Raw genomic sequence first — 16,621 nt, 5'->3', positions numbered from 1 at the left:
TAATACAATTAACACCTTGGAATGATTTTACTCAGTGGTTTGCCAAACACAAATATTGTAATAAGTCAAGTGTGTTATAATTCATCTGACTTTTTAGGATAGATTTTTCAGTTCTGAAGATTTTTCAGTTTTGCGGAAACCATACTGCCCCAGTTTTTATTTCTTGAAAACTGATTCTCAAAGGCTTTCATTGTACTTTTCTTTTTTTCCTCCTACTAAATATCTGAAGACAGCTGTGAATGCAAAATAGTTGTATATGTCTGATGGAAATGAGTGCATTTTATCTACTACCACTGATTACCTTAGAGATTTAAGCATTTTTGTAGAGAAAGAGAAAATTTATTTGCATATGTCATATAATACTTAGACCTTCTCCATCTACCTCAATAGATAATAGATTTTGTAGCACTTAAAAATTGGACAGTTGTATTTCTAAACTGGGCTGGTTTCAAATATCAAAGGAATTCACAGGCTGGTGTTCAAGTCTCAGGCACCCCTCCCCCAACCTCCACACAAATACTCAGTTCTCATGCTTGTACTTTCAGGCATCTAAACTATGCTTTTTCAACCTTATGTTTGTTAGGTACTTGGAGAAGAAAGATTTTATTTTATTTTATTTTATTTTATTTTATTTTATTTATTTTATTTTATTTTATTTTTTATTTTTTGCGAAGAAAGATTTTAATGGGCAAATAGAATTGGGAAATGGGGCATCTCAGATTGGGTTCTCCAGGTTTCAGACTCTGAGATGTAGTTTTTTTCTGTAGGATGTTTATTAAGAAGAGCCAACGGGACCAATACTTGTAGAAAAGAGGAAGAAAGGGAGAAGCTGAGTTGCAGGGCAGGTCCAACAGCAGCTTTGGCCAATGCCATTGGGGAGATGTGGAGTTGGAATGACCTTCAGAGTTGTCCTGAGATGGTCGAGAGAACAACTTCGTAGGTATCTTTGCACTAGTAGGTCATTGGATATGGGCGACCTCATGAAGAGGAGGGACCTTAGGTAAATTGGTTCTTTGTGGCTGGGGCAATTCTCAAAGAGAGCTGTGAGCCGTAGGCTGCCTGCCAACAGTACTCCCAGCAAATGAGGAACAAGTCCTTCCCTGAAGGGGCGTCTGGGCCATGTATCACAACTCTGCCACATGGGCCAGGTCAAGTCATATCTTTTTGAGAGTTGCCCTACACATTCCCATATGAATGGCTTTGAGATTTTGGCACTGAAGAAACCTCCTAACTTTGTTTCTCTCCTAACATCAATTCGTAGCTTATGGAGCTAGTGTTCCACAGAACAGAATTTTATAAATGTCTCCCCATCTTATGTGCCCTGCAGGCTGTGTTGAAAGAACTGAATACAGATGGTTTGCTCCAGGCAATCCTGCCCAGCAGTCCTGCTTGAGAACTTTGGTGTTGGTATATTAGCTATGGGCTGGTAAGTCACACCCTCGGATGTGTGGGAGAAGTGACTTTATTTTTTCCATAACTGAACTTAATTTATTCCTTAATCTCTCATTCTGCCTGACGGCAAACACACACACATTCACCAAATCCTTCACTTTAGGGATTCCTGGGTGGCGCAGAGGTTTGGCGCCTGCCTTTGGCCCAGGGCGCGATCCTGGAGACCCGGGATCGAATCCCACGTCGGCCTCCCGGTGCATGGAGCCTGCTTCTCCCTCTGCCTATGTCTCTGCCTCTCTCTCTCTCTCTGTGTGACTATCATAAATAAATGAAAAATTAAAAAAAATCCTTCACTTTAATAGTTGTCCAGGTATATAGATGTTATATTTTAAGATAATTTACTACAATGTCTTCTCTACCACCCAGGCTGTAGCTAAGCTCCAGAGGACTTGGGTCATGTCATGGTTTAGGGGATGTATTTGATTCTGGATTGGCATCTGTTCATATTGACTTTTCCGGTTCTCACTGATATCACCCTCCATGCTGACATCTTTTGAGATATCTGCATTTCTATCCAGAACCTTTTCAAAGAGTTCATACCACATCTTCGCCCAAGAGGTCCCTCAGGTCTGTCAGCTATTGGGGTAATTTCTCAAATGTTTTCAATCAGATCATGAAAAACATTGGTTTGATTCAATGATGCCTTGATATCTGTGTAGTAGTTTAGGATCCATCTGCTTGATTGTTCTTTTTTTTTTTTTAAAGATTTTATTTATTCATGAGAGAGAGAGAGAGAGAGAGATTGAGAGGCAGAGACACAGGCAGAGCGAGAAGCAGGCTCCCCACAAGGAGCCCGATGTTGGACTCAATCCTGGAGTCCGGGATCACGCCCTGAGCCAAAGGCAGACATTCAACGGCTGAGCCAGCTAGGTGTCCCTGCCTGATTGTTCAATGCAGATATTTCTACTCCAGTTTCTAATATCACAGCATCAAAACTATGGAAGTGTCTCAAGATAACCAGACAGGAGGTGGAGTACTGGTCTCTCCATTCTTGTTTCACGTAAATTTTTTTCCGGGGGTTCTTATATGCTCTAACTTAGAATATTGAAGCTCTCATCAGAAACCTTCACCAGCTGTTAACTCATTTGCTTCTTCTCAACTGTGATTTATTTTCTTTTCACTTAGTTCTGAGATGTTTTTTTTTCTTCCTTTGAGTGAGTTTGGAAAGGGAGGCTAGGGCATAGAAGCGATTAGCCAGACAAATATCCCTCTAGCCCTAAATTTTATGACATGATTTTGGTTTTTGGAATCTCAAAAGTCAATAACTAACCTTTTTTTTTTTTCATGTTTATTCTGATGATTTGTCTATGGCCTCTCTTCCTCAAGGCATGAAGCTTACTGTCCAGTTTGAATGAGGGGATGAGCTTGGGTGCGGATAGATGCTGGTATAGCAACAAAGCATTTGCTCAAGAGAAAAATACCTGTAGTTTTATCCTTTATTCTATTCTATTAGTCTATTGGTGTATCTTTGTGCAAACACTATCTGTCTTAATTTCTGTAGCTGTATGATGGGTATTGATATCTGGTAGTGTTAAGCCTTCCAGCTTATTCTTTAAGAATATTGGCTATTCTTGGTCCTTTCTGTTTCCATTTCCATTTTAGATCCAGTTCATTAATTTCCTCAAAAAAAAAAAAACCTGCTATGATTTTTATTGGGATTACCTTGACTCTATAGATAAATTTGGAGCAAATTAAAAATATTGATTTTTAAAAGTATTGAGTCTTCCTTCCATTAACATTATTTATACTTCAATTTATTTAAATCTTCTTTAATTTCCCTTAGCAATACCTTTTAAAGCTCTTATGCTCAATGTTGGGGTTGTACTCATGACCCCAAGATCAAGAGTCACATACTTGACCAAGTGACTACCAGGTGCCCCTCTCTTAGCAATATTTTATAGTTTACCATGCAGAAAAATCATAAATATTACAATTGGTTTACTTCTAGGTACTTGATGTTTTCAATACTACTGTTTTAAAATATTTTATTTTCTCCCAGTTGATCCAGTACTGATATGTAATTCAATTGATTTTTTTTAAATTTTATTTATTTATTCATGAGAGACACAGAAAGAGAGAGAGAGAGAGAGAGAGAAAGAGAGAGAGAGAGAGAGGCACAGACACAGGGAGAAATAGGCTCCATTCCATGCAGGGAGCCTGATGTGGGACTTGATCCCGGGTCTCCAGGACCACACCCGGGACTGAAGGTGGCACTAAGCCACTGAGCCACCCGGGCTGCCCAATTCAATTGATTTTGATAGTGACCCAGTATTATGATTTTCTGACCTTGCTAAATTCAGTTATTCTAATAGCTTATTTGTAATGATTTCAGATTTCTATCTACACAATCACATGGTTAACAATTTTATTTTACTTTTCAATGTTTTTTTTTTTTTTACTCTCCCTCTTTTCCCTTCACTGTCCTGTATAGGCCATCAAGTGCAATGTTGAAAAGAGGTGATGCAAGTGAACATCATTGCCTTAATTCCAGTATTAAGGGGAAAGATTTTCTGTTTTACTATTAAGCTATTATGTTAGCAGTAAGTTTTTAGTAGATATCCTTATCAGGTTAGGAAAATTCTTGTCTATTCTAGTTTGCTGATAATTTATGTGCTGAGTGTTGATTGTCCTTTGCTTATTCTGTATCTATTGAGAGTATCATGTTTTTCTATCATTTATTCTGTTATGTAGTGAATTACATTAATTTTCATATGTTAAACCAATGTCATGATGTGTTAGCCATTTTACATAGTCCAGATTATATTTGACAATATTTTATTCAGTACTTTAGCATCTATGTTTGTGAGATTAATTGGCTTCTGAGCAGGAGAGAGTTAAGTAGCTAACCTCCAATTAATTTATCTCTTGGAAACATATTGGGGGGTGTTTCCTGGAAAGAAAGAAGGAAGATAATCCAGATAACCCAGGCTAATCTTCTTGTAAACATACTGATAACAGTGTTCATGTAAATAAAGCAGTATCAATTATTAGGAGGTGAGTCCTTATCTATGAGGTACTTTTAGCAGGAAGCCCACGATTCAGGATTGACTATGGTAAACAAAACCAAAGTCTATGAATTTATGGGGCATGGCCCCCAGGAAAATGTCACTCACATAACTTACATAACTATCTGGGTATAAAATAGAGAAGTGTCATGACCTAAAATGCCCCATGTTGTGTGAAGTGTATTCACTTAGAGACCGTACCTTTCCAGCTTACTCAAATAGCTCACCTAATGCCAGAAGGAAGGATCTGGGAAAATGTAGACACTGTTCAAGACTTCTGCTTTACCTGTCCTTTTGATTGCTTATATTCTTGAGATTATTAGCAAAACTTTACAATGGATAAAATCTCTTATTCCTGAGTCTGAGTCTGATTTGACAATCTTGTCTTTTATGTTGTCTGACTCTAATATCCTTTTTTGTAATGTCAAGTTTTGGAATCAAAGTTATGCTTGTCTCATAAAACAAGTTAGAAGTGTTTTGTGTTTTCCTATTTAGTAGAAAAATTGTGAAAGGTTGGTATTTTTTTCTACTTAAATGATTTGGAGGAACTTACCAATGCAGTCATATGGGCCTGAATAGTGCTTTATGAAAAGTTATGGACTTCCCCTTGCGGTGCAATGTGGCACAAAAGCCCCTCTTTGGCAAGACAATAGATAGGTGCCCCTTCATGAGATGCCTCCATCTTCTCTCCCTGTGGTTAGGCAAATGACTTTCTTATTGTGTTGCAGTCTGAGACTCTTACTATACCTTCTCCGGCTTCCTATTTTAATGGTCACAACCATTTCTCCAAATGAATCTCTTGTGAATCTAATCCTGTCTTTGCATGTGCTTCTTAGAGGACCAGAACTAACACATTTGGACTTTGTTCTAGCAGGTCCTAGCTGACCTATGAGTCAGCTCCATACAACTACGGCTTATTTTTAAGCTATGTTAGGGGGCAAGTCTAGAGTAGAAATTTTACTGTCAGGCTAGTTTAGTCCTGCTTACACGGTGTACTCTTCTTGGGGTCCTAGTGAATGTCTGGAGTTCTCAGTGAGGACAAGGCTGGTGGAAATTAAATGTTTCCCAATCTCATGCTGCTTTTGGGAATTAAGCTTAGTTTTCAGCAATGAACACAAAGGGATGTGTGTGTGGATTTCTGAAATTTCTTTCTCTGCACAACTTCCTCCTCGCTGGTACCGTGCCCTGAAAATTCAAGACATCTCAGTTTCGCTCAAGTCTCGTCTTTGCCTCCTTCACTCAGCAAGACTGCAACATGATCCAGACTGCTTAAACTCAGAAAGGCAGGGCAACTGTAGGGTCACCTTACTCCTCCTCTATAGTGATCTGTCCTTTGCTGCCAATTGTCCAATGTCTGAAAAGCTACTTCACACATTTTTTCCCCTAGCTTCCTGAACACTGACAGCCAATCTTTTTGTAAAATTTCTAATATATGTACTTAGAGCTATGTATTTCCCATAAGCATTTCTCACAGCTTCCTACAAGTTTTTATATATTGTACTTTCATTAGCATTCATTTAAAAATATTTTCTAAGTTCCGCTATGATTTATAGCTGGACTTGTGGCTCATTAGGAATATGATCCTTGAATTACAAGCACTTGGGACTTTTTTTTTTTACATAACCGATTTCTGGCTTAATTCATATGCTATATTTCAACCTTTGTGAATTAGTTGAGATTTGATTTGTGATCAATCATATGGTTAGTTTTGGTGAATGTTCTGTGAACCTTAAAACAATCTGTATCCTGAAATTTTTGGATGTACTATTTTATATTATATCTTATTCATATGTATGGTGCCAGTACACAGGAAATAGTAGGAGCTCAACATATATAGAATCGAGTAACTCAAAAGTTTTATTTTATTTGGGCAATTCCAGACCAAATAAGAGAGGATGGTGATAATACTACAAGATGTAGGCAGAGGGACATCTGGGTAGCTCAGTAGTTGAGCATCTGCCTTCAGTCCAGGGCGTGATCCCAGGGTGCTATAATGGAGTTCTGGAATCTGGTCCCACATCACATCAGGCTCCCCGTGGGAAGCCTGCTTCTTCCTTTGCCTCTCTCTCTGGGTCTCTCATGAATAAATAAAATCCCTTTAAAAAAACCCCAAAAAACAAAAAACAAGGTGTAGGCAGAGAGAAAACCATTTCTGGTAAGTTGGAGCCTAATTGAGGAAACAAGTTAAAGCATGACGTTTCCTCCCCATTCCAAACAATATTAATGCCAACGCTTTATGTGCTGGAAGTTATCCCAATATTTTTCCTTCCTGGTTTTCTACCAGTTTTCCCTTAATTCGTTATAAGCTCTGTATCACTAGTGCTGTGTGACAGTAAAAAACAGTATTTTAGGAAAAGTTAATGATGTTGATCTATAAAGCTCAGAGACACAAGAAATGGTTATTTTTATTTCTCCACTTCCCCCCAGACAATTCATGATTGTTTTTGAGAGATTACATGAGAATATGTCTAATATCTCTATCCAAAGGTCCAATTTTTAAAGTAGAATCATTGTTGAATCTTCCAAGTCAATTTTTATTCAACTCCGTTCTAACAGAACTATTATTAAATACATCTTTTAATACATTTAACCTTTGCACTTTACCCCTTTTGCCAACCTTGTTCTGGACACTGAAATTTTTGTTTTAAGATTTTGTTTATTTAAGAGATTGAGAGAGAGAGAGAAAGCATGAGTTGGGGGAGAAGAAAGAGAGCGACAAGCAGACTTGGTGCTGAGCATGAAGCCAACACAGGGCTGGATCCCAGGACCCCGGGATCATGACCTGAGCCAAAGGTAGACACTTACCCCACTGAGCCACACAGTGCTGGATGCTGGAATTTTGACTATAGAAAGGAGGATACAGATTTAGATGAGGCTACGAGCACCTTCTATAGGCTTGTAAGATGCCTCTTGTGCACCGTCCTACGTTCTCTAAACTGATTCCAGCCACAGCTCTGGTGAACTGTCTGGAGCAGGTTTTGCCCTGCTCTGTGCTGATAGTGCCTCGCTTCAGGTATGCACCAGGAATGTAGCTTACTGTCCTAAGGCTTCTCTGATGCAGCAGTGTGTGATGCTGTGGTACCGGCTCTCCAGTCTTTGCATCGCCATGGAGATGGAGCAGTTAACACCCCTTAGGAGCAGCCTTCAACAAGGACGAGATGCTGCTGAGAGATAAATCCTACTCCATTTCATTCTTTGGGAGTCGGTGGTTCTGAGACAAAGTTGAATAAGAATCCTGAGAAGAATCTGCACATGCTAAGTAATCTATTAACAGGGGTGGACTACTCCATAACACTATCTGTTTTGCTTGGATATTCTTTCCTTTTTCCCCTGTTTACTCCTTTCATTCCTGCTCCCTGGGATCACATTTTGAAATAGAATGTGCCTACCTTTGTCTCAGGCACTGCTTTCAAGAATAACCTAGATTAAGGGGCACCTGGGTGGCTCAGTCGGTTAAGCGTCTGACTTCTGACCTCGGCTTAGGTCATGATCTCAGGGTCAGGGGAGAGTCTGCTTTTTCCTCTCCCTCTCCAGTAAATAAATAAAACCTTAAAAAACAAAACAAAACAAAAAAACAGGATTAGGACAATAGGTTAGGAGGATGTTGGTGGATTATATAATGCAGGAATATAATTTTCCTGGACTCTGCTTATGCTACAAAGGAACGTGCATTCAGTTGACAGCACAGTTTATGGTAATTTTGATGATTTTCCATCTCTTTTCTTTTTGAACATTCATCATCCATCCTGAAGCCTGAATGCCTAGAGAAAAAAAAAGTTGGGTTCAAATTAGCTTAAAATTGAATAGGCAAATTTTTTGTGACGCTAGCTCTAAGCAGTTTTTCTTTGTGAGGGGGCCCTCAGCAATTCGGTTGGATACTTCAATCTAATAAGGAGGAACCCTCAGTCTACTTAATCAGGTAAAGCTTTTTGTTGCTTTGGAAACAGTCATATCATATTTCTTATTCTCCTTGATTAAAAAGCTGGAGCTTTGACTGCTATAATTCCTTTTGCTAAGAAACTCAAGCATACCTTAATAATGTAAATTACTGGAGCACTACCAGGCCTACTTATTCATGAAAACTGAAGGAATACCCTGAAAGATATAGGGAGTTATTAGGAACAAATTAAAGTTGCCTGCATGTCAGCCCTGAGAAAAATGTTTACAATGATAAGGTTTTACTCATTTAAGATATTAAAGACACTACAGAAAGCAAATTTGTAAAATTTCCCTGCCCCCTCACAGGAAGTGGTTTTTCTAGTGGTGGGGAAAGTGAGACAATAGCAAATTCAATAATTAAAATACATAGCATTTCAAATAAAGGCTATAAATAAAAATAAACTAGGAAGGAAAGAAGGAGCAAGGTTTTTGTATTGTCTTGTTTAACCCACAGGTCTTGTTGAAGAAAAAACAGTTGAACAAAGATCTGAGAATCAGTCATATGGATAACTGAGGGAGGAGCATTTGGGGAGAGAGAGCGTTTGACATATGTGAGCATTAGAAGATATGGTTCAAAAGGGTGAGGACAAAGGAGGCAGTGGCAGGTCACCTGAGAGAGGGGTCCTCAAGATATGCAGGGCTGTGTTATACACCGAGGGAGATTTTGAAAAACTAAGGCCATTTTGATGTTACTATAATTGGGGTGGTGGTACGGGCCTTTAGTAAATAGGCAACATTTAGGAAAGTAAGGCAGTTTCAACCAATAAGGTGGTTTTCCACATTTTGAGTGAGCTTCAAATGTCCTTCTGCTCATTCCTGTGGATTATGTTAACTTCTAAATTCCACTCATAGCAAGCTAAAATACTGGGATTAAGTCTCCACTGAAAACAAGTATACATCCTAGGATAAATATATTTGAACAAATTCAGACATGTTTTGCTAATATTTTCTTTAAAATATTTTTCTGGGGATCCCTGGGTGGCTCAGTGGTTGGGCGCCTGCCTTTGGCCCAGGGTATGATCCTGGAGTCCTGGGATCGAGTCCCACATTGGACTCCTTGCATGGAGCCTGCCTCTCCCTGCCTGTGTCTCTGCCTCTCTCTCTCTCCGTGTCTTTCATGAATAAATAAATAAATAAAATCTTTTAAATAAATAAATAAATTTTTCTGCCTCATACTCTCTTTCCCTTGCTTTTTGAAGAGTTCAATTTCAAGTCTGTTAGACCACTTGCTACTATTCCATCAGCTCATTGATGCTTTGCTTATTTAAAAACATCTTTTTCTCAGTATACTTAAATTTGGATGATTTCTAGTGACCTGTCTTCAAGTTTAATGATCCTTTCATTGTTGTGTCTGACCACTGATAAACCTACCAAATAATTTCAGGTATTGTATTTTTCAGTTCTAGGATTTCCTTTTTTTTTTTTTTTTTTTAATATTATCTGTATCTCTCTTGAAATTTCCTATCTCTTCATCTAATTTATCTTCCCTTTACTAAGATTCTTTGATGCATTTGTCACGCTTGTTTTAAAGTCTTCCCTACTGGGATCCCTGGGTGGCGCAGTGGTTTGGCGCCTGCCTTTGGCCCAGGGTGCGATCTGGGAGACCCGGGATTGAATCCCACGTCGGGCTCCCGGTGCATGGAGCCTGCTTCTCCCTCTGCCTGTGTCTCTGCCTGTCTCTCTCTCTGTGTGACTATCATAAATAAATAAATAAGTAAAAATTAAAGTCTTCCCTACTAATTCCAACATCTACACTGATTTGTCTTTCTACTGACTTACGACAAAGGCAGTGATCCAGAGCAGTGGGAAAAGGACGGTTTTTTGGACCGTGGTCAGTAGGATAACTATATTGAAAATAATTAATTAATTAACCCTTACTTCATATCCTACTGCAAGATCCATCCTACACAGTGAGATCTAATTGCTCAATGAAAAACAGTATGTTTTTAGATATAACATGTAACATAGATGTAAATTCTTACATGTCACATAAGTGTTTTTAGCAGGATAGCAAAGGCATGAACCATAAAGGAAGACTGATAAATTCGACTTTAATAAAAATAAAACATTTACATTTATTAACATTTAACAATAGATAATTAAAATGCAAGCCACAAGATTAGGGAAAGGTGTTTTTTTGAGGCAGTATTTATAAAGGAAAATGGACTCACATTAGCATAAATAAGTCAACTAGAAAAAGACAAAAACCCAATAGAAAATAAAGGCTCAAAAGGTGCTTTACTAAACAAGGATATTCAAATGACTAATAATCACCTGAAAAGATGTTCTTTTCTCATTAGTCATCAGAGAAGCGTAAACTGAAACCACACAACCACCAAATGTTGGTGAGGGTTTGGAGCAATGAAAACTCACTATACACTGCTGGTTGGGATATAAATTTAAGAGTTTGGCACTATCAACTATAAGTATAAGCATAACCTATTCCATTCTTAGAATATATATATCTTAGAATATATATATCCCAATGTGATATAATCTATCTATAGGTACATATAACATACAGATATGTATAATAATGTTATAATAATAATATATATAATAATATATATTATTATATATAATAATAATGTTCCCAGTAGTAGTATTTGTAATTACCCCAAACCTGGAAATAACATGAACATCCAGGATCAGTATAATATGAACTGTCCACAATAGGCAAACCTATAAAGACAGAAGGTAGGTTTGTGGTTACTTAGGGCTGGAGCTACAAGGGTAGTAGCTGATGAGTTTGGAGTTGTTTTGAGGTGATGAAAACGTTCTACAATTGTGATGATGATCTCTCTGTGATTATACTAAAGAACTACTGAATTGCACACTTTAAATAGATGAATTGTATGATATGCATTATATTCTCAATACTGTTACTTAAAAAACAATAGTTTAAAGGACAAAATGTGTTATATTCATGTAATGGAATGCCAGACAGCATAAAATAACGTAAGGAAAAAAAAAACCTGTTACAAGCAATAATAACATGGATGAATTTCAATTATAATATAAAGTGAAAGAACCAAATATTATAGAAAACTTAATGGATGATTCATTTCATTGAAATTCACGAACATACAAAACTAATCTATGCATTTGAGGATGAGGCAATGGTTATGTTTGGGGGAGAGGTTGCCTCTGACTGGGCAGGGCGATGAAGGGGGCTAGGGATGGTCTATCTCTTGATCTGCATGGTGGTTCCAAGGATATCTGCTTTAGTCCTTGAAAGTTTATGAATTGCACATTTATAGTTTGCACACTTTTCTGTATTTTGGACGTTAACAAAAGTTTCTTGTCTATCATGAATAAATAAAATCTTTAAAAAAAAAGAAATGTCTCAAAAAATATATATATTTCTAAAAATCCAGTTATTTGTCCTATTAGTATGTACTGGAACAGGGCCTAAAGAATACATAAACATGGGGATCCCTGAGTGGCTCAGCGGTTTAGCGCCGCCTTCAGCCCAGGGCATGATCCTGGGGTCCCGGGATCGAGTCCCACGTCGGGCTCCCTGCATGGAGCCTGCTTCTGCCTCTGCCTGTGTCTCTGCCTCTCTCATAAATCAGTAAATAAAATCTTAAAAAAAAAAAAAAGAATACATAAACATAATAGTCTTTTTTTTTTTTGTCAGTTGGATTATGGAAGATTTTTATTTTGTTCTATATATTTTTCAGTATTTTCCCAATTACCATAGTGGACATTTATCGCTAACAAAAGTTTCTTGTCTATCATGAATAAATAAATAAAATCTTTAAAAAAAAAGAAATGTCTCAAAAAAATATATATATTTCTAAAAATCCAGTTATTTGTCGCTACATTTATCGCTAGGAAAAAAAATGCCATAAAAACACGATTGTCAAAAAAAAAAAAAAAAAAAACCACGATTGTCTGACTTACTGTCTCACTTTTATTGTAATTCATTCACGACGTAGGAACTTTGCCCTTTTGCTCCTAGATAGGAAATCATGTGGCATCTTCGAGCCGGGCCGACTGCGGGTCTGGGGGCTGTCTTGGTGGCCCTGCCGCCTGCAGGAGCTCACCGGGGGCCGCCCGCTGGGGGGCAGCTGCAGAGCTGCAGGGCAGGGGCCCAGGGGGTGCAGAACTGGTCTGGGCACTGGGCGAGCCCCGGGAGCGGGCGGGCCGGGGCCCTCGAGGAGTCGAAGTCCTTGCGGCAACACCGCGGTGGGCCTGGGCCGGGCCGGGCCGGCGGAGCGGCTCTAGCCTCGCGCCGGTAAAGTGCCGTCTAGCCCGCCCGAACCGCGCCTGTTTCTGCAAGGCCAGCAGCTAAGGGCGTTTGGGCCGTTCCCGCCCTGCAAGTCCTGCAAACGCCGGCCGCCGGGCCGCGGGCGGGAGCCGCGTGCCAGGTCCCGGGCGCGGTTTCCAGGGCGGTCGGGCTAACCGGGGCGGGCAGCAGCGGGTCACCGGGTCGGGCCCCCGCGCCCCGCGCCCCGGCCGGGAGGGCACGCGCTCCGCACCGCGTCAACTCACCTCGCACATCCCCGCCCCGGGCTCCGCAGGCCCGAGGCCAGGCGGCCTCAGCAGGGGCAGCGGGGCTCCGCGCAGCCTCCTCCGACCCGAGCCTCTCCTCCCGCCGCCGGCCCGAAGTGACGGAGCGGCGCTGCGGGCGCGGCGAGCTCCCGGCGCCTGCGCAGTGACGGCCGGCCGGCGGGGCTCACGGCGCAGGCGCGGCCCGAGAAGGCCGGGGCGGGGGGGGGGGGGCGGCCCGAGGGAGCGGCGCGGCGGCGGCGGAAGGACGCGGCGTGCGGGGTCGGCGGCGCGGGCGGAGCCTCGGCGAGCGGGTCCCGCTGCACTCGCACGTCTGCGGCGTTTTCACCTGCTCGCGGGACAGTTTCATTGCTTTCAGCCCGCTGGCTCCCTAACCCCCAGGATTGAGGGCTTCTCCCGCCCCACGGCTCCTCCGCGGCGCTCTCGACGTTTTAGGCCTGAGGACGGGGGCGGGGGCTGCCTTCCCTCCGAACCCCGCTCGACGCCCTGGATGCGGCAGCAGCACCCCGCCGCCCCCGTGACCGCCCCCGTGACCGCCAAGCACGTTCTAGACGCTGCCGAACGCCTGCGGAATCCCTCCTACCGAGGACGGCTGTCCCGCGGGCTGGACCGGGGGCCTGAGACGACGAGTGGGGAGCCCGCATGCCCCCAGCCCGCATGGCCCAAGCCCGCATGGCCCGAGCCCCCGAGCCCGCATGCCCCGAGCCCCCGTGCCCCGAGCCCCCATGCACCGTGCCCCGAGCCCCCATGCACCGTGCCCCGAGCCCCCGTGCCCCGAGCCCCCATGCACCGTGCCCCCATGCCCCGAGCCCGCATGCACCGTGCCCCGAGCCCCCATGCACCGTGCCCTGAGCCCCCGTGCACCGAGCCCCGATGTACCGAGCCCCCATGCCCCGAGCCCGCATGCACCGAGCCCGCATGCACCGAGCCCCCACGCACCAAGCCCTGATGTACCGAGCCCGCACACACCGAGCCCGCACGCACTGAGCCCCGATGCACCGAGCCCCCAGGCACCGAGCCCCCACACACCGAGCCCTGATGTACCGAGCCCCCCCACACTGAGCCCCGATGCACCGAGCCCCGATGCACCGAGCCGCATGCACCCCCATTCTTAAGATCCAGCGTATGCCTCGTATTCTTCCGTCGTTGACCCCCCCCTCCACTCCCTGCCAGAACCTTGCTTACCCTACTGCTGTTTGTAAAAGACAAATCGGGATTTAACAAGGCTCACGGGTCGCATGTAGTTATCAGGTCTCTTGAGATCTCTTAAATTTAGAACACTTCCCCAGGCTTTTTTATTTTTTTTGGCGTGGACTCTTTTGAAAAGTTCAGTCCAGTGGTTTACCAGAATATGCTTCAGTTTGGATACTCCCATTGGTTCTTCATTATGTGATTCATGTTGAATTTTATTTATTTTTTTTGTATGCTTTGCTTGAATTCCACGTAGGTGATGTTATATTTATTTATTTTCAAAGTACCATTTAGCTTTTTAAACAAGATTTTTAAAAAAGAATTTATTTATTCATGAGAGACACAGAGAGAGAGACACACAGGCAGAGGGACCCCAAGGCGGGACTCGATCCCAGGTCTCCAGGATCATGCCTTGGGCTGAAGGTGGCGCTAAACCGCTGAGCCACCGGGGCTGTCCACAGGAATTTTTTTTTTTTTTTAAATTATTTATTGACTCATGAGAGACACAGAGGCAGAGACACAGGCAGAGGGAGAAGGGTGCAGGACTCCATCCCAGGACCCCAGGCTGACACCCTGAGCTGAAGGCAGACCCTCAACCACTGAGCCACCCAGGCGCCCTGAAGATAATGATTTTTATATGTCATTTTACATCTTTCTACCCTATTGAATGTCCTGTAGCTTCTGGAATTTTCCTTTGGTTCTATTAGAAATTCTGTTTTCATTTTTATATAATTGCAGTGATTATTCATTTTAAAGCTCAAATTGCCCATCTTTTGCCCTATGTTCATTTGACGACCACAAGTGTCTTGATAGCTTCCTTGCTTTCTGATGCTGTTGGATATTGGAACATTCACTGCTCTAGACCCAAATCAGCCGTTTCTCAAAGAAGTCCTCATTACTTTCAGTGCAAATCATATTTGGTGAGCACAATCCATGCATTTAAGGATGTTCATGGCTAAACGGCTTGTTATTTTTCAGACTTTACAATGCAAGATCTAGGCAATATCTAGTTTTTCAAAGAAAGATAAAAATAAATCATAAGTCTGTGCCAATATTCCATTTCTAATGAAACATTATAGAATTTTTTACGTTGACTTTATCTTTCATCACTTTTCTGCTGAAACGTGTGGTACCTACTAATGTTAACAAAATTACTTACTTTTTCCTATAAAATATAGTTTCGAAATAATGGTACCAATATTATAGCTTATTATAAAAGTGCTAAATGTGGTTTAATGGAACTAGGTTTAGTTTTTTCAGATTGTTTTCTAATCTAGGTTGTTTAATTAAAAATAAAATTAAGGGCAGCCCTTGTGGCTCAGCGGTTTAGCTCCACCTACAACTCAGGGTGTGATCCTGGGGTCCTGGGATCAAGTACCACATTGGGCTCCCTGCATGGAGCCTGCGTCTCCCTCTGCCTGTGTCTCCCTCTGCCTGTGTCTCTGCTCCCCCCTCCCCCCGTGTCTCTCATGAATAAATAAATAAAATCTTAAAAAGAAAAAGAAAATTAAATTCAAATTGGATAAAAACAAAACAAGACTTAAATATTTCTAACTTTTTGAGTGTGATGTCTCACTCATTTGTCTCATTTTTATTGATATAAAAATTTAAATTTATGAATTTTATTATGAACACTTTAAGCCTTATCTTGTAGACTCTGATGTCATGTTTTCATTATATTTTTCCTAGAAATTCTTGGTATCAGTTGGTATTTCCATTTAAGCCAAGCTATGTTTAATAGAAAAATAAATCAAGGTGAGAAGGCTTTCTTAATGTTTTGATAGTGACGGATTATTTTTTTATTTAAATTTTAGGTAGTGAACATACAGTGCAATATTGATTTCTGGAGTAGAATTCAGTTATTCGTCACTTACATATAACACCCAGTGCTCATCATAAGTCCCCTCCTTAAACCCATCACTCATCCAGCCCATCCTCCCGCACACGTCCCACCATCAACTTGCAGTTTGTTCTCTATTGTTAAGTCTCTTATGGTATGTTTTTTACCCCCCCTTCCCATATGTTCATATGCTTTCTTAAATCCCACATATGAGAGAGATCATATGGTGTTTGTCTTTCTATGACTGACTTATTTCACTTAGCAAAATACATTCTAGCTCCAGCCACTTGTTGCAAATGGCAAGATTTCAATTTTTTTGATGACTGAGTAACATTTCATTATATATATATGTATATATATATATATGTATAAATACACCACATCTTCTTTATCCATTCATCAGTTGATAGACATTTGGGCTCTCTCCACAGTTTGGCTATTGTTGATAATGCTGCTATAAACATCTGTATTTTTGCACCCTTTGGGTAAATTGAATTTTTACTTTTGTATCGTTGATACAGAATGTTATTTGTATTTTTCTTTAAGTAATTATTTTAGGTATACATGTGTCTATACGTAAAGAGTCAATTACTGTAAATGATTTTTTGTACAATTTTTTTGTCTTGGACTAAGAAATGTACTAAAATTTGCTATTATTTGTATATTTTTATTCTCTGAA

At 41.2% G+C, this 16,621-nt stretch overlaps 1 long non-coding RNA gene across 1 annotated transcript; it reads right to left on the bottom strand.

The window, feature by feature from the left end:
• Nucleotides 1-6,293: 6,293 nt before the first annotated feature.
• On the bottom strand, nucleotides 6,294-13,066 carry LOC112913409 (uncharacterized). Its single transcript, XR_003233685.2, has 2 exons — nucleotides 12,894-13,066; nucleotides 6,294-11,078 (listed from the first exon to the last, which is right to left on the bottom strand). It is a non-coding gene; the product is annotated as an uncharacterized lncRNA (long non-coding RNA).
• Nucleotides 13,067-16,621: the final 3,555 nt, after the last annotated feature.

Source organism: Vulpes vulpes, chromosome 1 (genome assembly GCF_048418805.1).
Source record: "Vulpes vulpes isolate BD-2025 chromosome 1, VulVul3, whole genome shotgun sequence".
NCBI lineage: Eukaryota > Metazoa > Chordata > Mammalia > Carnivora > Canidae > Vulpes > Vulpes vulpes.
The sequence above is the reverse complement of the archived record's forward strand: the minus strand, read 5'-3'. Positions and strand labels throughout refer to the sequence as shown.